General features: G+C 40.6%; 1 non-coding gene across 1 annotated transcript; it reads right to left on the bottom strand.

Annotated features, from left to right (window-relative positions):
- Window positions 1–23,835: 23,835 nt before the first annotated feature.
- LOC140876808 (small nucleolar RNA R71) lies at window positions 23,836–23,942 on the bottom strand. The gene has a single exon (XR_012149040.1). It is a non-coding gene; the product is annotated as a small nucleolar RNA R71 (small nucleolar RNA).
- Window positions 23,943–24,642: the final 700 nt, after the last annotated feature.

The raw sequence follows: 24,642 nt of genomic DNA, 5'->3' as shown, positions 1-24,642 counted from the left end.
CCTAGGCCTTCTAACTCAGATCTAGGGAGTTCTAGGCATCCTAAGTGGCATAGCGATCCCGAAGTCGAGGCAAAGATGTGCCGAAGTTTTGAGGCAATTGTCATCATGTAGGAAAACTGGCGAGTTCCCAGACCAATTACGATTGATACCCGGTGCAGCGGAAGTTTAAAAATTTTTCATGGAACGTTTCCATGGTATGGGTATCAACCGTTCATCGATTGAATTATGTGTGTGTGTAAAATTTAAACAACAATTAAATAAATTTTACCTCAAATCTCGCAACGAGATTAATGGACACCAACAGAACAATTCTGCTCTTGTTGTCTCTCCCTGGAACCGATGAACTCCTTCAATCAGGTCCACGAACAGAGGTTTAATCCCTCTGATAGATTGCACTAGAAAATCTATCAGAAGTTTTCTGCGAAGAGAATACACGAATTTGATTCGTTATTCCTTACTGCGATTCAAAATCACAGACCGGAATTTTCTCGGGCAGAGGGGGAGGGTTCGGCCGATTTGTTGAGAGAGAGGCTAGGGTTCGATTTTTGCTCTGTCTCAAAAATTATGACCTGTTGTGTGTAATTTCTGTACTGAAATAACTTATTTATAATGCAGGCCACTAACACCTTAGGGCCCATTAGTCATAAGCTGGGGCCCGACAAGCAAAGCCCGCTCGTTCAGAAATTAATATAAAATTCATCGTGACTCCGATTGATGAAACGATTTCACCAATGTGCACAGAAACCATTTCTGCACGTTTTAAAGTCAAAATAAATTTTCCTGAATCCGAATTCAGTGGTTTCCAAAAATGTCCATCCCTATGTCATTTTAGGAAATCCTACTCCCTTACTCTTATTCAAGAAGTCCAACTCCTTAGTTCATTAAATTTAACTCTTTAAATTTAACTATCTCAACGGGGATTAAAACTCCATTACACTGTGTGACCCTCAATGGTTCAGGGATACAGCTAGCCGTGGGCTCACAACTCCTTGTGACTCGGAACAACACTTTCCGACTTGCCCAACGAATCATGGTAAAGCGCCTAGCAACATCGCCCCATGATTCCTAGGTATCACTGATAGTGCCTACAAGAACCAGTAGATTTTGGTTAGCGTACAGTACGGTCCCTTCATCCATATATCCCGATCGAATCAACAACCATTGGTATATCGAGAGTCGCTCAAGATTCGATAACTATGCAATGCATCTTGAAGATCAAATTAGTGACATCGCATGTGCTACTAAGAAACCATTTCTTAAATCACATCAAGTACTCTGGCCAGAGATTTGTCACACTAATATCTCCTCAGATCGCATAGGATATCCACACTCGCAAGTATGTGGTGAATCCTTGACAACAATGCATTGACTCCTATATGTGTCGTAACTGTACCCAATCTCGACACCTGATGACCCCCTCAGAGTCGGTAAACGAGTCAAAGCACAGTACTAGCATATAGAGTCTCCATGATGTTTCAAGTCGTAAGGACTAATGGTGTACAACCAAAACCGCGGACTTTATCCACTCGATAAGTGATAACCACTTGGAAAGTCCGGATAGGGTAGTTCGACTATTCATCCTATGAATATCCATTTGCATGCTTCGAACATCTCCATGTTCCCTACCAATGAAACGTGGTACTCCGCATCGCAAATGCTAGTCTCAAACTCGAGCGATCCTTATCCTTATTCTCGGACGGCTCAATCGACTAGGAACGGTTTTAGAATATACAGTGACTATAAGATGTATTTCATGATAGACATCTCCATGTTCTACCACATCTTACATACACTATAGTATATTCAAGGTCTTTATCAAAACAACAATAGTATATCACAATATTACAATATGAAGTAATATAAAGTCATTGCCATAAAAGTGTAAATAATATTAAACAAAAGATTGTTTATACAAAGAGTCAACAAAGCCCATAGCCACACAGTTGGCTCACTGGGCACCCACTCTTACAATCTCCCACTTGCCCTATAGCCAACTAGTCATACTACGTAGACCCATTGCTTCGCGATGTTTGTCAAACAATGGTCCTGGCAAAGGCTTAGTAAGTGGATAAGCGATATTGTCTGCAGAGGCCACTCGTTCGACACTGATGTCTCCTCTTTCCACAATCTCCCGGATTATGTGGTATTTCCTCAGTACGTGTTTGGATCTTTGATGAGACCTTGGTTCCTTTGCTTGAGCAACGGCACCCGTGTTGTCGCAGTACACCGGGACTGGACCAACAAATTCAGGAATGACGCCCAACTCTTGGACGAAATTCCTCATCCAAACGGCCTCTTTAGCAGCAGCTGATGCTGCAATGTATTCAGCCTCAGTGGTGGAATCCGCTGTGGTGTCCTGCTTGGAACTCTTCCAAGAGACAGCACCGCCATTGAGCATGAACACAAATCCAGAGGTTGACTTCGAGTCATCCACATCACTTTGGAAGCTAGAGTCGGTATAGCCTTCCAGTTTGAGTTCTCGTCCTCCATAAACCATGAACATATTCTTAGTCCTTCGCAAGTACTTAAGAATGTCCTTCACGGCTTTCCAATGCATCTGACCAGGATTAGACTGATATCTGCTCGTGACACTCAGAGCAAATGCTACATCCGGTCTGGTAGATATCATCCCATACATGATACTACCTATAGCTGACGCATATGGTACATGTGTCATATTCTCTATCTCTGCATCAGTCTTGGGACACATAGACTTGGATAGAGAAACTCCATGACACATGGGTAGATGTCCTCTCTTGGACCCATCCATTGAAAACCGTTTCAATATGGTATCGATGTAGGTTGATTGAGTGAGTCCTATCATTCTCTTAGATCTATCCCTATAGATCTGTATCCCAAGAATGTAGGATGCCTCACCCAAATCCTTCATCGAAAATCTACCTGATAACCATATCTTTGTTGACTGCAACATCCCTACATCATTCCCAATGAGTAGGATGTCATCAACATAAAGTACTAAGAATGTTACCGCATCCTTAACTACTTTCTTGTACACGCAAGGTTCCTCCGGGTTCTTGATGAAACCAAAATCTTTTATTGTTTCATCAAATTTCTGGTTCCAACTTCTTGATGCTTGTTTTAGACCATAAATTGATCTCTGAAGCTTGCATACCTTATGCTCGCTTCCCATGGATGTGAACCCCTCAGGCTGCTTCATATAGATTTCTTCCTTAATGTCTCCATTAAGAAAAGCAGTCTTCACATCCATCTGCCATATCTCATAGTCATACCATGCAGCTATGGCAATTAGGATTCTTATGGACTTGAACATTGCGACTGGTGAAAAGGTTTCATCATAGTCAACTCCTTGCCTTTGAGTATAACCTTTCGCCACCAATCGCGCCTTGTAAGTCAATATCTTACCATCAGGCCCAAGCTTTCTTTTGTAGATCCATTTACACCCTATTGGAACAATTCCATCGGGAGGATCCACTAAAGACCAGACTTGGTTAGTATGCATCGAATCCAATTCAGACTGCATAGCTTCAAGCCATAAATTCGAATCCGCATCAGAAATTGCTTCCTTGAAGCTTCTTGGATCACATCCAATGTCGGGTTCATCTTGACCCTCTTCAAGAAGAAGACCATATCGAACTGGAGGTCTAGAAGTCCTCTCGGATCTTCTAGGTGCAGGCGTGTTCAGCAATGGTTCCTGAGGTGTGGGATCGTTATTTTGTATTTCGGGTTCTTCTCGAACTTCTTCGAGTTCCATCATCTCGCCTTTCTTATCCAATAAGAACTCCTTCTCCAAGAAGGTGGCATTCCGTGAAACAAACACCTTTGTTTCAGCAGGATAATAGAAATAATATCCGATTGAATTCTTCGGATACCCCACAAAATAACACAAGCTGGATCGACTATCCAACTTATCTCCCACTGTCCGCTTCACGTAAGCAGGACATCCCCAAATCCTCAAGTACGAATACTTAGGAGCTTTGCCATTCCATAACTCGTATGGTGTTTTGTCCACTGCTTTAGTGTGGACGTTGTTTAACAACAATACCGCCGTTTCAAGCGCATAGCCCCAAAACGAAGGTGGAAGCTCAGTGAAGCTCATCATAGATCGAACCATGTCCAACAAAGTTCGATTACAACGCTCCGATACACCATTAAGCTGTGGTTTCATAGGAGGAGTCCACTGAGAGAGAATCCCATTCTCTTTTTGATAGTCCAAAAACTCGGTACTCAAGTATTCTCCACCTCGATCCGATCGAAGTGCTTTAATACTTTTACCTAGCTTGTTTTCTACTTCAGCCCTGAATTCTTTGAACTTTTCAAATGCTTCAGACTTATATTTCATTAAATATAAATACCCATACCTTGAATAATCATCAGTAAAGGTAATGAAGTAGGTGTGGCCATGTTGAGTCCCTACTCTAAATGGACCACAAACATCTGTATGGATCAAATCCAACAGATTCTGACTACGTTCAGGCTTCCCTTTAAAAGGAGATTTAGTCATTTTCCCTTTTAGGCAGGATTCACAAGTAGGTAGAGAGTTAATATCAGACATATCAAACATGCCCTCTCCCACTAGCTTGTTCATCCTCCTTGAGGAAATATGACCTAGTCTAGCGTGCCAAAGGTTTGCCGGGTTTTGACTATCGATTTTCCTTTTGTTTGTTGTCGCCGGTTTGTCAATACAATTTACTGGAACGTCTTTTAGTTTTAAATTGTATAGATCGTTTTCAAGTTGTCCATTTCCAATTAAACATTCATTCTTGTAAATATTGCAAATCCCATTCACAAAATTACAAGAATAACCATCTCTATCAAGCATAGAAATAGAAATAATGTTTTTAATTAAATCTGGCACAAATAAAACATCTCTCAACAATAATTTAAAACCATTCTGCAAAATCAAACAAACATCTCCAATGGCCGTAGCTTCAACTCTGGAACCATTCCCGAGCCTCAGCTGGGTCTCTGTTGGAAAACTGGCGAGTTCCCAGACCAATTACGATTGATACCCGGTGCAGCGGAAGTTTAAAATTTTTTCATGGAACGTTTCCATGGTATGGGTATCAACCATTCATCGATTGAATTACGTGTGTGTAAAATTTAAATAACAATTTAAATAAATTTTACCTCAAATCTCGCAACGAGATTAATGGACACCAACAGAACAATTCTGCTCTTGTTGTCTCTCCCTGGAACCGATGAACGCCTTCAATCAGGTCCACGAACAGAGGTTTAATCCCTCTGATAGATTGCACTAGAAAATCTATCAGAAGTTTTCTGCGAAGAGAATACACGAATTTGATTCGTTATTCCTTACTGCGATTCAAAATCACAGACCGGAATTTTCTCGGGCAGAGCAAGGGGGCGGCCGAAATTCTTTGAGAGAGAATAGGGTTTTCGAATTTTTTTTTTGCTCTCAAAATTATGACCTGTTGTGTGTAATTTCTGTACTGAAATAACTTATTTATAATGCAGGCCACTAACACCTTAGGGCCCATTAGTCATAAGCTGGGGCCCGACAAGCAAAGCCCGCTCGTTCAGAAATTAATATAAAATTCATCGTGACTCCGATTGATGAAACGATTTCACCAATGTGCACAGAAACCATTTCTGCACGTTTTAAAGTCAAAATAAATTTTCCTGAATCCGAATTCAGTGGTTTCCAAAAATGTCCATCCCTATGTCATTTTAGGAAATCCTACTCCCTTACTCTTATTTAAGAAGTCCAACTCCTTAGTTCATTAAATTTAACTCTTTAAATTTAACTATCTCAACGGGGATTAAAACTCCATTACACTGTGTGACCCTCAATGGTTCAGGGATACAGCTAGCCGTGGGCTCACAACTCCTTGTGACTCGGAACAACACTTTCCGACTTGCCCAACGAATCATGGTAAAGCGCCTAGCAACATCGCCCCATGATTCCCTAGGTATCACTGATAGTGCCTACAAGAACCAGTAGATTTTGGTTAGCGTACAGTACGGTCCCTTCATCCATATATCCCGATCGAATCAACAACCATTGGTATATCGAGAGTCGCTCAAGATTCGATAACTATGCAATACATCTTGAAGATCAAATTAGTGACATCGCATGTGCTACTAAGAAACCATTTCTTAAATCACATCAAGTACTCTGGCCAGAGATTTGTCACACTAATATCTCCTCAGATCGCATAGGATATCCACACTCGCAAGTATGTGGTGAATCCTTGACAACAATGCATTGACTCCTATATGTGTCGTAACTGTACCCAATCTCGACACCTGATGACCCCCTCAGAGTCGGTAAAAGAGTCAAAGCACAGTACTAGCATATAGAGTCTCCATGATGTTTCAAGTCGTAAGGACTAATGGTGTACAACCAAAACCGCGGACTTTATCCACTCGATAAGTGATAACCACTTGGAAAGTCCGGATAGGGTAGTTCGATTATTCATCCTATGAAAATCCATTTGCATGCTTCGAACATCTCCATGTTCCCTACCAATGAAACGTGGTACTCCGCATCGCAAATGCTAGTCTCAAACTCGAGCGATCCTTATCCTTATTATCGGACGGCTCAATCGACTAGGAACGGTTTTAGAATATACAGTGACTATAAGATGTATTTCATGATAGACATCTCCATGTTCTACCACATCTTACATACACTATAGTATATTCAAGGTCTTTATCAAAACAACAATAGTATATCACAATATAACAATATGAAGTAATATAAAGTCATTGCCATAAAAGTGTAAATAATATTAAACAAAAGATTGTTTATACAAAGAGTCAACAAAGCCCATAGCCACACAGTTGGCTCACTGGGCACCCACTCTTACAATCTCCCACTTGCCCTATAGCCAACTAGTCATACTACGTAGACCCATTGCTTCGCGATGTTTGTCAAACAATGGTCCTGGCAAAGGCTTAGTAAGTGGATCAGCGATATTGTCTGCAGAGGCCACTCGTTCGACACTGATGTCTCCTCTTTCCACAATCTCCCGGATTATGTGGTATTTCCTCAGTACGTGTTTGGATCTTTGATGAGACCTTGGTTCCTTTGCTTGAGCAACCGCACCCGTGTTGTCGCAGTACACCGGGACTGGACCAACAAATTCAGGAATGACGCCCAACTCTTGGACGAAATTCCTCATCCAAACGGCCTCTTTAGCAGCGGCTGATGCTGCAATGTATTCAGCCTCAGTGGTGGAATCCGCTGTGGTGTCCTGCTTGGAACTCTTCCAAGAGACAGCACCGCCATTGAGCATGAACACAAATCCAGAGGTTGACTTCGAGTCATCCACATCACTTTGGAAGCTAGAGTCGGTATAGCCTTCCAGTTTGAGTTCTCGTCCTCCATAAACCATGAACATATTCTTAGTCCTTCGCAAGTACTTAAGAATGTCCTTCACGGCTTTCCAATGCATCTGACCAGGATTAGACTGATATCTGCTCGTGACACTCAGAGCAAATGCTACATCCGGTCTGGTAGATATCATCCCATACATGATACTACCTATAGCTGACGCATATGGTACATGTGTCATATTCTCTATCTCTGTATCAGTCTTGGGACACATAGACTTGGATAGAGAAACTCCATGACACATGGGTAGATGTCCTCTCTTGGACCCATCCATTGAAAACCGTTTCAATATGGTATCGATGTAGGTTGATTGAGTGAGTCCTATCATTCTCTTAGATCTATCCCTATAGATCTGTATCCCAAGAATGTAGGATGCCTCACCCAAATCCTTCATCGAAAATCTACCTGATAACCATATCTTTGTTGACTGCAACATCCCTACATCATTCCCAATGAGTAGGATGTCATCAACATAAAGTACTAAGAATGTTACCGCATCCTTAACTACTTTCTTGTACACGCAAGGTTCCTCCGGGTTCTTGATGAAACCAAAATCTTTTATTGTTTCATCAAATTTCTGGTTCCAACTTCTTGATGCTTGTTTAGACCATAAATTGATCTCTGAAGCTTGCATACCTTATGCTCGCTTCCCATGGATGTGAACCCCTCAGGCTGCTTCATATAGATTTCCTCCTTAATGTCTCCATTAAGAAAAGCAGTCTTCACATCCATTTGCCATATCTCATAGTCATACCATGCAGCTATGGCAATCAGGATTCTTATGGACTTGAACATTGCAACTGGTGAAAAGGTTTCGTCATAGTCAACTCCTTGCCTTTGAGTATAACCTTTCGCCACCAATCGCGCCTTGTAAGTCAATATCTTACCATCAGGCCCAAGCTTTCTTTTGTAGATCCATTTACACCCTATTGGAACAATTCCATCGGGAGGATCCACTAAAGACCAGACTTGGTTAGTATGCATCGAATCCAATTCAGACTGCATAGCTTCAAGCCATAAATTTGAATCCGCATCAGAAATTGCTTCCTTGAAGCTTCTTGGATCACATCCAATGTCGGGTTCATCTTGACCCTCTTCAAGAAGAAGACCATATCGAACTGGAGGTCTAGAAGTCCTCTCGGATCTTCTAGGTGCAGGCGTGTTCAGCAATGGTTCCTGAGGTGTGGGATCGTTATTTTGTATTTCGGGTTCTTCTCGAACTTCTTCGAGTTCCATCATCTCGCCTTTCTTATCCAATAAGAACTCCTTCTCCAAGAAGGTGGCATTCCGTGAAACAAACACCTTTGTTTCAGCAGGATAATAGAAATAATATCCGATTGAATTCTTCGGATACCCCACAAAATAACACAAGCTGGATCGACTATCCAACTTATCTCCCACTGTCCGCTTCACGTAAGCAGGACATCCCCAAATCCTCAAGTACGAATACTTAGGAGCTTTGCCATTCCATAACTCGTATGGTGTTTTGTCCACTGCTTTAGTGTGGACGTTATTCAACAACAATACCGCCGTTTCAAGCGCATAGCCCCAAAACGAAGGTGGAAGCTCAGTGAAGCTCATCATGGATCGAACCATGTCCAACAAAGTTCGATTACGACGCTCCGATACACCATTAAGCTGTGGTGTCATAGGAGGAGTCCACTGAGAGAGAATCCCATTCTCTTTTAGATAGTCCAAAAACTCGGTACTCAAGTATTCTCCACCTCGATCCGATCGAAGTGCTTTAATACTTTTACCTAGCTTGTTTTCTACTTCAGCCTTGAATTCTTTGAACTTTTCAAATGCTTCAGACTTATATTTCATTAAATATAAATACCCATACCTAGAATAATCATCAGTAAAGGTAATGAAGTAGGTGTGGCCATGTTGAGTCCCTACTCTAAATGGACCACAAACATCTGTATGGATCAAATCCAACAGATTTTGACTACGCTCAGGCTTCCCCTTAAAAGGAGATTTAGTCATTTTTCCTTTTAGGCAGGATTCACAAGTAGGTAGAGAGTTAATATCAGACATATCAAACATGCCCTCTCCCACTAGCTTGTTCATCCTCCTTGAGGAAATATGACCTAGTCTAGCGTGCCATAGGTTTGCCGGGTTTTGACTATCGATTTTCCTTTTGTTTGTTGTCGCCGGTTTGTCAATACAATTCACTGGAACGTCTTTTAGTTTTAAATTGTATAGATCGTTTTCAAGTTGTCCATTTCCAATTAAACATTCATTCTTGTAAATATTGCAAATCCCATTCACAAAATTACAAGAATAACCATCTCTATCAAGCATAGAAATAGAAATAATGTTTTTAATTAAATCTGGCACAAATAAAACATCTCTCAACAATAATTTAAAACCATTCTGCAAAATCAAACAAACATCTCCTATGGCCGTAGCTTCAACTCTGGAACCATTCCCGAGCCTCAGCTGGGTCTCACCCATTCTAAGCCTGCGACTTCTTGTCATCACCTGCAAATCATTGCAAATGTGAGATCCACATCCGGTATCCAATACCCAAGAAGTTGTATTAAGTGACATGTTTATTTCGATATAGAACATACCCTTTGCAGTTCCCAACTGCTCAAGATACTCCTTGCAGTTGCGCTTCCAATGACCCGGCTTCTTGCAGTAATGGCAAACATCCTTGGATTTTCCATCGTTTGAAGCCTTTGTCTTTTGCTTCTTCTCGGGTTCCACTTTCTTGGGTGGGGCAGAACGTTTCTTGCCCTTCATACTTGGCCCCTTCTTAGCAGAAGATGAGGAGCCCACCAAGAAAGCTGGCTTATCCTTCTTAAGTGTGGATTCATATGTAACGAGCATATTGACCATCTCTTCAAGGGTGGCCTCTATCTTGTTCATATTAAAATTTATCACGAATCCATCAAATGAAGAAGGAAGAGATAGAAGCAGCAAGTCCACATTGAGTTCATGCTCCAACACCAAATCAAGGGTCGCTAACTTCTGTATGAGCCAAATCACTCGTACCCCATGATCACGGACCGAAGTCCCTTCACGCATGCGGCACGTCATCAACTCCTTAACAGTAGAGAACCTTTCAGCCCTCGACTGAGCCCCAAAAAGTTCCTTGAGTTGCGTGTGAATGTCAGCAGCATTCACCGTGTCCTCAAATCGCCTCTGGAGTTCATCAGACATCGAGGCTTGCATATAGCATTTGGTCTTGATGTCATGGTCACACCATGCATCAAGTTTGGCCAATTCCTCCGGACTTATGTCAGCTGGTGCTTCCTTCGGAGGTGCTTTCTCTAACACGTAGAGCATTTTCTCCGAAGTTAAGACAATCTTCAACTTCCGGAACCATTCCGTATAGTTGGCGCCAGTCAGCTTGTTTTGTTCGAGGATCGAAAATAAAGGATTTCGCGAATTCATTGTATGAAATACTGAAAAGGAAAAACAGACATATATCAATGATTGTTTAACAATTTACTAAGACATAAAATAGGCGAATTTAATTTTATGAATCTCACTCCCACTATTTTAACGATTTCACCACCCTCTAGTGAAAACGGGAAACTTTTTCCTTAGTGAGAACATGGAGTCCAATTGACAAACTTATGGTCCCGAATAATATCAGCCAACCATAACTCTCAAAAGGTAGAGCCCAATTGCTTCCAAAGCAACCCCCATGTTTTTACCTCATGTCCAATAAGGGCCCAATAATATGACGCCGTTTAAAGTGACATGTCAAGATGACCCATCAATATTAAGTTGTGATGGACGGTCGCCATGTGGATCCCCCAATAATATGAGCCGATCCCATGGGAGTTCCACCCAACTTACAACATTTGTCGATCCAATGTACAGCTTTCCGACGGACGGGCCCCCCCAATAATATGAGCCGGACCGTATCCGCGGGTAGCATCACATACATTGACCGTTGATGGAAGGTAGGAACATTTAAACAATATTTAAATTTCCTTTATTTATCTTGATATAAATTTTAAATCATATTTAAAATGAGGGATTTTATTTATAAAAATATTTGTCTCATCATATTTAATTTATTGCATGCATTGCCGGATTCACGCAATTTATGTCTAAACATGCATACAATCATAATATCACATATTATATAGGATGATCGATTCCATTTCTAATTGACCCGTGGTTGCCAATCACGGGTCTTAGTCCAATCCTAGGTAATATGCAGTATGCAAATGCAATCCTATTACATATGCTTCCAATTTACATTTCTTCAGTCTTCATTGTCTGCTGGGCCCACCATCTTCAAATCTTGATCTCCCACTAAATCTAATGTATTTACAATAAATAACAATGACAAGTAGGGGATACATTTTTAGGGGGTGGGAACGGGCTATAAACCAAGCCCACTTTTATTACATATGACATTCATATCGGGCCATAAACCAGGCCCATTAATAAAACCAACAACAATAAAGACAAAATGTAAATTCCTAACATACACCTACAAAATTGGTCATGGCAATCGATCATCCTTATCCAATAACATTTAATTCAAAATTAATTTATTGGATAACATGCTGTGGCAATTCAAATTTAAACAAGATAAAATCATATTTTATATATAAAATCACATTTCACATATAAAATCATATTTTATCTCCATATCAAATAAAATCATATTTTATCTATAAAATCCAATTTTACAAATAAAATCATATTTTACTCAATATATCATAAGATCATATCTTATCATCAATTGTACCAAAATAATTGATTTCAAAATTCAATTTACGGATAAAATATTAAAATTTTCCAAAAATTCAAATTTATCCAAAATCAATTTTAAAATTTACGGACTCGAACAATTCGATCCGAAATCTCGTGAACCAATCAAAAACAATTTTTGACCGGACCAAAAATAAAATTTTAACATATTAAAATTAATTTTTAATAAAATATTAATTTTTCCCGCGGGCCACCCGGGACACTCCCGGGTTGGCCCGCACCCGGGGCGCGGGCCGGGGCAGCCCGGCTGCCCCCTTAGGGCAGCAACGCTTGCTGCCCTGGCGGCGCCGAGCGCTGCCCTGCGCAGCGCCCAGCGCTGCGCTGGGCAGCGCCGCGCGCCGCCCTGGGCGGCGCCGTGCGCCCCCTTTGGGCGGCGCCGTGCGCCGCCCCTGGGGGCAGCGACCATCGCTGCCCCTTCCGGGCAGCGATCCAATCGCTGCCCGGGTTTCGCCCCCGGAAAAAAAAAAAATTTTTTTTATTAAAAATATTTATTTTGTTTCAAAAACCGAGACTCAAAAATTTTGTACAATTGATTAATTCAATCGATTGATCTGAGCAACCTGGCTTTGATACCACTGTAGGAAATCTGGCGAGTTCCCAGACCAATTACGATTGATACCCGGTGCAGCGGAAGTTTAAAAATTTTTCATGGAACGTTTCCATGGTATGGGTATCAACCGTTCATCGATTGAATTATGTGTGTGTGTAAAATTTAAACAACAATTAAATAAATTTTACCTCAAATCTCGCAACGAGATTAATGGACACCAACAGAACAATTCTGCTCTTGTTGTCTCTCCCTGGAACCGATGAACTCCTTCAATCAGGTCCACGAACAGAGGTTTAATCCCTCTGATAGATTGCACTAGAAAATCTATCAGAAGTTTTCTGCGAAGAGAATACACGAATTTGATTCGTTATTCCTTACTGCGATTCAAAATCACAGACCGGAATTTTCTCGGGCAGAGGGGGAGGGTTCGGCCGATTTGTTGAGAGAGAGGCTAGGGTTCGATTTTTGCTCTGTCTCAAAAATTATGACCTGTTGTGTGTAATTTCTGTACTGAAATAACTTATTTATAATGCAGGCCACTAACACCTTAGGGCCCATTAGTCATAAGCTGGGGCCCGACAAGCAAAGCCCGCTCGTTCAGAAATTAATATAAAATTCATCGTGACTCCGATTGATGAAACGATTTCACCAATGTGCACAGAAACCATTTCTGCACGTTTTAAAGTCAAAATAAATTTTCCTGAATCCGAATTCAGTGGTTTCCAAAAATGTCCATCCCTATGTCATTTTAGGAAATCCTACTCCCTTACTCTTATTCAAGAAGTCCAACTCCTTAGTTCATTAAATTTAACTCTTTAAATTTAACTATCTCAACGGGGATTAAAACTCCATTACACTGTGTGACCCTCAATGGTTCAGGGATACAGCTAGCCGTGGGCTCACAACTCCTTGTGACTCGGAACAACACTTTCCGACTTGCCCAACGAATCATGGTAAAGCGCCTAGCAACATCGCCCCATGATTCCCTAGGTATCACTGATAGTGCCTACAAGAACCAGTAAATTTTGGTTAGCGTACAGTATGGTCCCTTCATCCATATATCCCGATCGAATCAACAACCATTGGTATATCGAGAGTCGCTCAAGATTCGATAACTATGCAATGCATCTTGAAGATCAAATTAGTGACATCGCATGTGCTACTAAGAAACCATTTCTTAAATCACATCAAGTACTCTGGCCAGAGATTTGTCACACTAATATCTCCTCAGATCGCATAGGATATCCACACTCGCAAGTATGTGGTGAATCCTTGACAACAATGCATTGACTCCTATATGTGTCGTAACTGTACCCAATCTCGACACCTGATGACCCCCTCAGAGTCGGTAAACGAGTCAAAGCACAGTACTAGCATATAGAGTCTCCATGATGTTTCAAGTCGTAAGGACTAATGGTGTACAACCAAAACCGCGGACTTTATCCACTCGATAAGTGATAACCACTTGGAAAGTCCGGATAGGGTAGTTCGACTATTCATCCTATGAATATCCATTTGCATGCTTCGAACATCTCCATGTTCCCTACCAATGAAACGTGGTACTCCGCATCGCAAATGCTAGTCTCAAACTCGAGCGATCCTTATCCTTATTCTCGGACGGCTCAATCGACTAGGAACGGTTTTAGAATATACAGTGACTATAAGATGTATTTCATGATAGACATCTCCATGTTCTACCACATCTTACATACACTATATTATATTCAAGGTCTTTATCAAAACAACAATAGTATATCACAATATTACAATATGAAGTAATATAAAGTCATTGCCATAAAAGTGTAAATAATATTAAACAAAAGATTGTTTATACAAAGAGTCAACAAAGCCCATAGCCACACAGTTGGCTCACTGGGCACCCACTCTTACACATCAGCGGGCTGACGACGGAATCAGGTATAGCTATGGTCTCCTTAAATTATTTAGGAGTATGCAATAGCTTAATTAAGGCTTTTAGAGCTTAATTATTGATTCATGGGTATTTGCATTGTAGAGCTGATATAGGCTTGGAACCTAGAGCGGGACTGCTAGGAACTTCCTGTAGTAAGGTACGTAAGTACAGACTGATATAGCCAGCGGGTTTTGCATGCTTATATGTTGCATTTGTGTGTCATATTATTATGTAGCATGTGCATATCATATTGTGCCTGTCCATCTTGTGAGATGAGCCATGTAGGGCCGCTCAGCCCTGTCTGGACGGGTGATGTCTAGTGCCCAGTGACTGACGGGTCATGGGAAGTTAGCATCTGGGGGACATGGTCCACGTCCTATAGGAATGAGCAGTGTACACAGGGTTTGCTCCCCGCGTTGTACCACTCATGTCCTAGGCGCCATTACTGAGCAGTTATATACAATTATCCCAGATATGGATACCCTATCATTTGCATGCATCATATTTGTATGTTTTACCCAGTGCTTTCGTATTGATCTTAGAGCTCACGTCCAGTCTTTTCTGTGTATTTGGACACCCCATTCGACGGGGCAGGTGTAGGTGCAGGATTGAGCACCAGGAGCTTGGAGTAGCTAGTGACCAGTGAAGACAGCAGGATTAGCTGTAGGTTTTGCCTTTAGGCTATTTATTCGATTTGGTTGTATAAATCGAATTGGTTTAACCGGTTGTATTCTGCCAGTCTCTTTTTATTTAAGTCTTCTGCAGCGATTTATTTAATTCATGTTTAATTATGCTCTAAACTCTGATTAGGTAGTGAATCTGGGTAGGGTCACTACAACAATTCTCTTCAAGTTCATTATTCAATCTTCAAGGTAGAAACAACTTCAAACCTTGATCAAATCTTTCTCGGTTCGAAGGCGGACTTCTCGAGTCAATTTAAACTCTTATCAAATCTGAAAAGAATCATATTTAAGCTAAATATATCAGCACTAACTCATTTCAAGCTCATTTCAATCAAATAGATTCAAAGTCTAGCCACTTCTTGACTTGACGGCGTAATGGTATAGAATCGGTAACTGAAATTGAAATCTAATTAATCCAACATTTAAACCAACTTCATATACATGATATACCAGAAAAATATCAGTATATATATCATCTTATATCAATATCTCAGAAGTTTGGAATTTCAAACACAAGCTACTAGTTGTTCAAGTCGTCATTCAACTTCAAATATGTCAAGAATCATCATTCGAACTCAAACTCGTCAATTCGAATTCAATAACATTCACTTCAATTGTAGTAACCCAGATTTTATTTTAAGATAATGATATGTTAAACATAATTAAGGGTTATTAATTAACCAATTTCAGGCTTAATCGGACTTCAGAATAAAGATTTGGACTTTCAATATTTGAGCCAGTTCGGACGGTCCGAAGAGGACTTCGGACGATCCGAACTCAGCAACTCGGGGGCTCCGAAGAAGGGCATGTTGACTTCGGAGTTAAGGCATTTTCGGACGGTCTGAACCTGGATCGGACGACCCAAACTTTTCATGTGCCAAGTAGGCAGGATTACTCAGCCATGGTTGTTGACAAGAGTTTGATTTAGGACACTACGGATGGCCCGAAGTGGCGATCGGACGGTCCGAACTCGACGTGTCTCGCATGAAGGCAGTGAGTTGGATCGGACGATCCAAACCAGAGTTTGGAGGGTCCGAACTTGACCGGAAATTTTCCTATAAATAGGGCTCATTCGATTTCATTTTGAATTACGAATTCCCGAGTTTCCTTCTTCAGTTATATAGTGTGAGATATACAATTGAGGGCGCTATCGATTGTTATAGAGGTTCTGGAATAACCAAGGTGTGGTTATAGTTATCCGGGACTAGCAACTCCAAAGGGCTTACTATGGACGAAGGTATGGTCCGGGAATCTATTTAAGTTTTGGGAGTACTTATTAGCTTAGTTAAGGGTTATAGAACTTGTGTAGTGATACGGTGAACTTTTGAATATATTCTTGGAACCTATGATCCTACTAGACTTCAATTAGCCTAGATGTACGTACATATTGGCTGAGATTGCCAGTGAGTATACATGTTTATATGTTGCATTTATTTGGCATTATTATGTGGCATGATTTATGTTTTACCGCTTTCTATATTCATATATCATGTGCACATACACGTTGAGCCTATATATTGATATACCTGATTATATAGCCGCTCATCTCTATACTCGATAGTCTGTCATTGACAGAACCGCGATGGCGGGAACATGTATGTCTGATTACTCTGGTGTACTAGGCGAGTGTGGTTGCACCCAGAGGTTGATCCGTGCGGTGGTAGCACTCATGTGGCGCCGGTACTGAGCATGACTTTTCAGATGACCCTTTACCAGTCATCATGTTTCATGCATCATATATATACGTGTACTCATGTTTATGTACTGGGCGTTAGCGCTCACGTCCTAGTTGTTATCTTGGACACCCCATTCCATGAGGCATGTTGTAGGATGGACGGAGCTAGTAGTTCGAGGCATGACTAGGGAGCAGAAGCCTACAGGTGATATTTTATACAGCAGGATTCGATATAGCTGTATAATGTTTACTTTCTAGTTTTTTCGATATGGTTGTATCACTACTGATAAATAAGCTTGAATCTTTTGTACTAAGCAGATATGTAAATTATGAGTTATGTTTTCGCGCGTTTTTCTCTGATTAATATTAAAGTCTGAAATATTTATTCACTCAGGCGGAGTTGAATATGCGACAGAGACGCTGGATGGATCTCCAAGAGGATTATTATTGTGAAATCAAATATCATCCAGGTTTTGCTAATCTTACTGATGATGCCTTGAGTCGGCAGGTGAGACTTTCTGCACTTCAGACTAGTGAAATATCTCATATGGTTCAGGAGTGTTGTTCACTGAGTTTTATGCTCAAGCACAAGAAAGGAAGAAATGGGATTCGTTTGTATACTATATTATCTGAGCCAGCATTGTATTCTCGGATTAGAGATGCTCAAATATCTTATGTTAAGACTCAGCGTTTGGCACGTCTAGCCAATGGAGTTAATACATCTGGATTCCATTATCAGACAAATGGTTTATTGTGCTTATCAAATTGAGTGGTTGTACCTGATTTTGCGGAGCTCAGGAATGATATTCTTTCTGAAGCTCACAGGAGTCTATTGTCAGTTCATCTTGGAAGCATGAAATTGTATAAGGACTTGCGAACTAGATTCTGGTGGAAAGGGATGAAGCGGAGTGTATATCAGTTTGTTTCAAGATGTTTGGTTTGCCAATAGGTCAAGGCTGAACACCGACGACCAGGTGGATTACTGCAGAATCAGAGATTTCTGAATGGAAGTGGGAGCACGTGACTATGGATTTTGGTAACCACTTGCCTATGACTTCACGTCAGTGTAATGCTATCTGGGTCGTTGTTGACCATTTGATGAAATCAGCACACTTTATTCATTACAACCGGGAGTATTCTTATGATTGCATGGCACGTCTATACATCCAGGAGCTAGTGAGATTGCACGGGATTCCAGTGAGCATAGTTAGTGATAGAGACCCGCGATTTACCTCACGTTTCTGGGGTAGTTTTCATCAGGCGTTGGGTACCACTCTTAGTTTGAGCAATGCATATCATCCAAAGACTGATGAGTAGTCAAAGCGGATGATTTGTACGCTGGAGGATATGCTATGTTCTTCTGTCATGGACTTTGGTTTATCTTGGCAGGATCGGTTACCTTTGATCTAATTTGACTACAATAACAGATATCATCGTAGTATTGATATGACACCTTTCGAGGCATTGTATGGTCGACGGTGTCGTACTCCGTTATTCTGGAATGAGATAGGAGAACTACAAGTCGAGGGTCCTGAGTTGGTGCAGCAGATTGTAAACAAGGTATATTTGATCAAACAAAGGATCAAAGCTGCTCAAGATCGGCAAGCCATTTATGCTAATATTCATCGCAGGCCACTTCATTTCGAGCCTGGTGAATATGTTTTTCTGCGAGTATCACCTTTCACGAAGGTGATGAGATTCGATGTGAAAGGCAAGTTGTCTCCTCGTTTCATTGGGGCCTTTCCAGATGCTGGAGAAGGTTAGAGATATTGCTTATCGTTTGGCGTTACCACCATATCTTTCCAGTATACATGATGTTTTTCATGTTTCGTTACTTCGACAGTATATAGCTGATGAATCTCATGTTATTCAACCTACTAATGTTCAGCTAGAGCTAGATCTATCGTATGTTGAACGACCACTCTGTATCATAGAAAGGAAGGAGAAAGTTCTTCGGAACAAGACTATACCACTTGTGATGGTACAATGGCAGCATCGAGGCGTTGAAGAAGCAACTTGGGAAACAGAAAGTCGTATGCGAGCGGAATATCTTGAGTTGTTTGCTTTGTACTTTTGATTACCATGTAAAGATGTAATTACATTTGTAATAAAACATGGTTTGATGTTTCATATTGTTATCTTGATTTGTCTTTAGATTTTATTTCGCGGACGAAATGTCTAAAGGTGGGGAGAATGTTGTGACGCCCGAGGCTGAAGAGGCAGGGAGTGATCGCCGGTGCCAAGAGGTTGCACGGACAATGAGCGGCTCCTGGTAGGCTTCTAGGCGGAGGGAGACATGAATGAACCGATCCCGTGCCAGAATAAGAGGGGATTCTGAGACTGTGTAGGTATGGGACTACATAGTTGAGGAGGGTTTAAAAAATTTTATATGTACTGCTCATATCAAGAAGGTGCATCTTCTTTACGGAAGCTCATCACATAAGAACTCCAAAGTTAAGCGTGCTTGACTTGGGGCAATTATAGAATGGGTGACCCCCTGGGAAGTTTTCCAGGGTGCGTGTGAGTGAGGACATAAGCACGCTGAAAAGACCCGTCTTGATACAGTGGGTCGTTACAAATGGTATCAGAGCCGACTTCTCTTAGTACGGTATGGTTCGGGGACGAACCAAGGGGAAGCTGGTGGGCATGTGATGCCCGGGGCTGAAGAGGCAAGGAGTGATCGCCGGTGCCAAGAGGTTGCACGGACAATGAGCGGCTCCTGGTAGGATTCTAGGCGGAGGGAGACATGAATGAACAGATCCCGTGCAGGAATGAGAGGGGATTCTGAAACTGTGTAGGTATGGGACTACATAGTTGAGGAGGGCTTAAAAAACTTCATATGTACTGCTCATATCAAGAAGGTGCATCTCCTTTTGGAAAGATCATCACATAAGAACTCTAAAGTTAAGCGTGCTTGACTTGGGGCAATTATAAGATGGGTGACCCCCTAGGAAGTTTTCCAGGGTGCGTGTGAGTGAGGACATAAGCACGCTGAAAAGACCCGTCTTGATACAGTGGGTCGTTACAAATGTAGTAACCCAGATTCCATTTTAAGATAATGATATGTTAAACATAATTAAGGGTTAATTAACCAATTTCAGGGCTTAATCGGACTTCAGAATCAAGAATTGGACTTTCAATATTTGAGCCAATTCGGACGGTCCGAAGAGGAATTCAGACGATCCGAACTCAGCAACTCGGGGGCTCCGAAGAAGGGCATGTTGACTTTGGAATTAAGCCATGTTCGGACGTTCCGAACCAAGATCGGACGATCCAAACTTCTCATGTGCCAAGCAGGAAAGATTATTTCTCAACCATGGTTGTTGACAAGTGTCGGATTTAGGACACTTCGGACGGCCCGAAATGGCGATCGGACGGTCCGAACTTGACGTGTCTTGCATGTAGGCAGTGAGTTGGATCGGACGATCTGAACCTAAGTTCGGAGGGTCCAAACTCGACTGGAAATTTTCCTATAAATAGGGCTCAATTGATTTCATTGTGAATTACGAATTCCCGAGTTTGCTTCTTCAGTTATATAGTATGAGATATACACTTGAGGGCCCTATCGGTTATTATAGAGGTTCTGAAATAACCAAGGTGTGGTTATAGTTATCCGGGACTAGCGAATCCAAAGGGCTTACTACGGACGAAGGTATGGTCCGGGAATCTATTTACATTTTGGGAGTACTTATTAGCTTAGTTAAGGCTTATAGAACTTGTGTAGTGATACGGTGAACTTTTGAATATAGGCTTAGAACCTAGGATCCTACTAGACTTGAACTAGCCTAGAGGTACGTACACATTGACTGAGATTGCCACCGAGTATACATGTTTATATGTTGCATTTATTTGGCATTATTATGTGGCATGATGTATGTTTTACCGTTTTCTATACACATATATCATGTGCACATACACGTTGAGCCTATACCTTGATATACCTGATTATAGACCCGCTCAACCCTATACTCGATAGTCTGTCACTGAGAGTACCGCGACGGCGGGGACATGTATGTCTGACTACTCTGGTGTACTAGACAAGTGTGGTTGTACCCAGAGGTTGATCCGTGCGGTGGCAGCACTCATGTGGTGCCGGTACTGAGCATGACTTTTTAGATGATGCTTTACCAGTCATCATGTTGCATGCATCATATGAATACATGTACTCATCTTTATGTACTGGGCGTTAGCGCTCACGTCATAGTTGTTATCTTGGACACCCCATTCCACGGGGCAGGTCGCAGGATAGACGGAGATGGTAGTTCGAGGCAGGACTAGGGAGCAGGAGCCTACAGGGATATTTTATACAATAGGATTCGATATAGCTGTATAATGTTTACTTTCTAGTTGTTTCGATATGGTTGTATTACTACTGATAAATAAGCTTGAAACTTTTGTCCTTAGCAGATATGTAAATTATGGGTTATGTTTCCGCACGTTTTTCTCTGATTAATTTTATTGCTTTTATTAAGCTTAATGCATGCTATTAGTTGCGAGTTAGTAGGTGATTCAATGATGGGTCACTACATCAATTCTGAAATAAAGTTATATAATCTCAATTATCAACTTTCATTCTACTTTCAATCTCATCATTGTTTAAGCAACTTCAATTATTGATCAATCAATCAAAACTCAAACCGGCGGCCTAACGATTTGAAATCGGTAATTCCAAAAGCTTAAAAATCAACCAAACTATAATCCAAACATGATATCAATCTCAATATAACATCAAAATATCGAAATATACAGCCCCTAAAAATCATATTTTCGAAAATGCTTCAAAAATTCATATCAAATTCAATCGACAGTCTTTTACCTATTCGTCTTCGAATATATATTCGATGCTAGCTCAATCACATGTATTATCAATAATAATTGAATTCCATCATATTCACCAAAATTAAACTATGATAGAACTCAAGAAAATATATACCAAAACGAAGCTCTCGTAGCAGTGATCGCAGATATATATTCAAATCTGAATTCTGACGGATGGATCACAAATAATCGAAGCGTTAGACAGGGCTGAAATGGCGTGGGATGTTTCAGAAGTTTTTCTCCCTTCTTTGCTGGTGTTTACGTGGAAATGATGATGCATCAAGTGGGAATCTAGATATATATAGGTTTATTTGCGATTTAGTCCTTACAAACTTTGCTATTTACAAATCAGACCTCGGCCAATCTTTTTAATTCAATTTCAATCCCAAATAATTTAAGAATATTAGAATTTCATTCTAAACACCAAAATTCTCAAATTAAATATCTTCGCATTAAAATTAAAAAGAACTAATTTGGAAAATTTATTCCGGGAGTTTTATTTGGAAAGGACTCTGAGGGGCACTATATATAGGATATTTTCAGACGTTTCAATGGTTGGATACGCAGAGGATTGAGGCGGAGGCAGCTGCTAAAGATCGAAGACTTCTTCTTCTCGTTGGGAGTTTTTCTTCTTGACAATTTCTGGATTTTTACGTTGAAAAACATTGTTAGATTGAATTTTATGATGAGTTGTAGTGGCTAAACTATATTTTGTTGGAATTTAGGGGATCCGAACCCCGAAACACATATGTGTGATTGAAATTTTTGTACGAATTGAGTTTGATTTATACTAGTATTTGATTTTATCACGATTTATTATTCTATGTTGAGGATTAGCTAACTTTAGCATATATTTGTAAGTTGGGAATTGCTGTCGAGAGATAGATTCATGATTAGGACGATTGATAAAATCAATGGACTTAAAATAAGCATAGAGATATGATATTTAGTACATGTTGATAACCATAGACCACCAGGTTGAAAGTTATAGGAATTCAAAGAACGCAAAGTAATCAGTAATGATAAATAATTAAAGAGATTTAATTGTTTCATTAACTTGAGTTAGATTGGCATAAACTCGAGAGAGAGTGTCAATACTTTGGGAATTTCTATCAAATTTATGTGTATTAAAGTAAGATTCAATCGTCTAGTTCAATTCGCGGGAAGGTGAACCGAAATTCCAACAAAATCCTTTCATATTATATTTTTCGCTCTTGAAAAGTTGGTTTCGTTATCTGCATTAATTCTAGTTATTCAAGTTGAGTTCATTAGTTATAAATTTTAGCTATAATCAATTATCAAAATTTCGATACTTTGGGTAACAAAGATAAGATAAATAAATCATTGTCGACATAGTCCCTGAGGACGATACTCGTACTCAGTACAATTTACTATAACTTGAGTCGTGCACTTGCGATAATTTTGAGCGTAATAGAAATATTTTTATATTGAGTTTAAGTGTTAGTATTTGCTCGATCAAGTTTTTTGCGCCGTTGCCGGGGACTATTGATTACTTTGATTTATCTTATTTAATTTTCTCTACTTCAATTTTAATCACTATTTTCATCTGTGAACTGCAGGATTCTCTTGCAGTGCATGCAACATTCACCCGAATCAGAACTCTTGCCATTTGATCCAAAAATTGAAAGAACTTTTTGCAAGAGAAGAAGGCAACAAAAAGAAGCCATGGCAGAACAAGAACGACTACTGGAGATGGAAAAGCTGAGAATAATACACCACCAGCCTACAGATCAATGATGGATAGCTGTCTTGCCATCCATCGAAAATGCCAGACCAAGCATCATCAGGCCGACCATAGCAGGGAATCATTTTGAAATAAAGCCTGCTATCATTCAAATGGTGCAAAACACAGTCCAATTTGGTGTGATGACAATCGATGATTCATATGATCACCTGACAAATTTTCTAGAAATCTGTGATATTTTCAAGATGTAGGGAGTTTCTGATGACGCTATTCGTTTGCGTTTATTACCTTTTTCTTTAAGATATAAGGCTAAAGCATGGCTAACAAATCTACCTGCAGGTTCTATCACCACTTGGGATGATCTCGCAAAAGCTTTCCTCACCAAATACTTCCCACCATCTAAATCGATGAAGCTAAGAGCTGACATCACAGCATTTTCTCAAGGAGAATAGGAAACACTCTATGAAGCATGGGAGCGCTACGAAGATCTATTGAGGAGATGCCCACACCACCAATTACCAGACGGTCTTGTGGTATAAAATTTTTATTATGGTCTTCCTCACTCTAATCGCACCATGCTAGATGCAGCTGCAGGTGGTAATTTATTACGAAAATCACAAGAGGACGGATATGAGTTAATTGAGGATATGGAATCTAGTAGTTATCACCCTCAATTTGAGAGAAGTGCAGCCAGGAGATCCGCAGAAATTCATCAAGTTGATGTATTTACCTCAGTAGCAGCTCAGATTGAGGTCATGAATAAGAGGATTGAAGAGCTAACTCTAGGGCATTCTGCGATGCGTATTCAAGAAGTGTGGTGTGAGAAATGTGGTGCTAAACACTTCACGAAAGATTGTCAGACTGGCAATCCATCATATCAGCCAGAGGGAGGCATGTTAAACCATGCAGGAAATCAAAACTGCCCTAGGAATGATCCATTCTCAAATACATATAATCCAGGGTGGAAATAGCATCCGAACTTTTCGTGGGGAGGACAGAATAATAGGCCATATGGGAATCAAAACTATGGAAAACCGCCTCTTGAGGAGAAGTCAAGCATGGAACAGATGATGCAGAAGTTCATATAATTCTCTGAGGCCATGAATTCCCATGAATCTTCTTACTTGCTGTTTTGTTTGCATTCTAGTTATCACATGTTTTGCTTGAGGGCGAGCAAAAGGTTAGTTTGGGGAGGTGGATAGGAGTCGTTTTTGCGT

Source organism: Henckelia pumila, chromosome 1 (assembly GCF_033568475.1).
Source record: "Henckelia pumila isolate YLH828 chromosome 1, ASM3356847v2, whole genome shotgun sequence".
Classification (NCBI taxonomy): domain Eukaryota; kingdom Viridiplantae; phylum Streptophyta; class Magnoliopsida; order Lamiales; family Gesneriaceae; genus Henckelia; species Henckelia pumila.
This window is presented reverse-complemented; position numbering and strand designations above follow the sequence as displayed.